Here is a 1,709-nt window from a genome sequence, read left to right as displayed (position 1 = left end):
TTTTCCCTCCATGGTTTCTCTCTGCTCCTGCGAGTAACTTGGCTCCAGGGGCTCCGCTCACCTGCCCGCATGCCGCCCGCCACCCAGGACCGTGCCGTCAGCCTCTGCCTCGAGCAGACCCCTTCCGAAGGCCCTCGCTGTGCAGGTTGGGATGCCTCTCCCCCCTCTGCGGAAAGTTAAGTTTGAAGAGGGGGAAGAGAGAAAAACATGGACATGAAGAGGAGGATCCACCTGGAACTGAGGAACCGGACCCCAGCAGCTGTTCGAGAACTTGTCCTGGACAATTGCAAATCAAATGATGGGAAAATTGAGGGCTTAACAGCTGAATTCGTGAACTTAAGAGTTTCTCAGTTTATTAAATGTAGGTTTGATTTCAGTTTCAAATCTTCCCAAACTATCTAAATTGAAAAAGCTTGAGATCGGTGACAACAGAATCTGTGGAGGTCTGGATATGTTAGCAGAAAAACTTCCAAATCTTACACATCTCAACTTAAGTGTAAATAAACTGAAAGATATCAACACCCTGGAACTTTTGAAAAAGTTGGAATGTCTGAAGAGCCTGGATCTGTTTAACTGTGAGGTTACTAACCTGAACGACTACCGAGAGAGTGTCTTCAAACTCCTGCCCCAGCTGACCTATCTGGATGGCTATGACTGAGAGGATCGTGAAGCCCCAGATTCAGATGCCAAGGTGGATGGTGTGGATGAAGAAGAGGATGATGAAAAAGGAGAAGATGAGGATAAGGAGGAGGATGAAGATGGTGAGGAAGAAGAGTTTGATGATGAAGAGGATGACGATGAAGATGTAGACGGGGAGGAGGATGAAGATTAAGTCAGTGGGAAGGAAGAAGAATTTGGACATGATGGAGCAGTTGATGAAGATGATGAAGATGAGGATGAAGACAAAGATGAGGATGAAGAAGAGGAAGAAAGCGGGAAAGGTGAAAAGAGGAAGAGAGAAACAGATGACGAAGGAGAAGATGATTAATAAGACCCCAATATCCTGCAAAAAAGAACTTTTCAGTATTGGCTGGACTGCTGACATGGATCTGGTAGCTGTTTTTTTGTTTTTTAAAGAAAAAAAAAAAAGTAGCTGTGATACAAACCCCAGGAGACCCACCCACCCAAAGAGCCAAAGAATATTTCCTGTGACATTCCACCTTCCTCCATTTAGTCCCTCTTGGAAATCCACCACCAAGCTTGGGGACTTCACGCCAACAAAATTGTAAGCATTGTTAGGTTTTTGTGTACGACTTGCTGTAGTGTGGATAGCTGTGATTGGTGAGTCAACTGTCCGTGGCTACCAGTTCACACCAAGATTGTAACAGCATTTTTACTTTCTGTACAACAAAGAAGCTTTGTAAATAAAATCTTAACATTTAAAAATAAATAAATAAATAAATAAATGATTCAGCAGATGGTATCTGTGAAAGGTGTAAAATATAAAGAAATCAATAGATATGGATTCAAGCCTCTTCCCAACTATGTGAATCACTTAACTTCTCTGAGCTCAGAATTTTCCTTTCTAAATATTGTACCTCCCTATCAAAGATGGTACATGAGTGAATTATAAAATAATGTACTCTATGAAAGATCAACCAATACTGAACTGGCAAACAGAAGATTCTAAGAGTAGTATCAGGACATTTTCCCAAAAATGCTTCCATCCTTTGAGACAGTACAAAAATTCTGTACATAAAAAAACGTTT

The 1,709-nt window shown here is 41.8% G+C and overlaps 1 pseudogene; it reads left to right on the top strand.

Moving 5' to 3' along the window:
- The first annotated feature begins 207 nt into the window (after positions 1–207).
- On the top strand, positions 208–988 carry LOC129543029 (acidic leucine-rich nuclear phosphoprotein 32 family member D-like; annotated as a pseudogene).
- The last annotated feature ends 721 nt before the right edge of the window (positions 989–1,709 follow it).

Source organism: Moschus berezovskii, chromosome 20 (genome assembly GCF_049115385.1).
Source record: "Moschus berezovskii isolate FMDL1 chromosome 20, NW_MosBer_1.0, whole genome shotgun sequence".
Lineage (NCBI taxonomy): Eukaryota > Metazoa > Chordata > Mammalia > Artiodactyla > Moschidae > Moschus > Moschus berezovskii.
The sequence above is the reverse complement of the archived record's forward strand: the minus strand, read 5'-3'. Positions and strand labels throughout refer to the sequence as shown.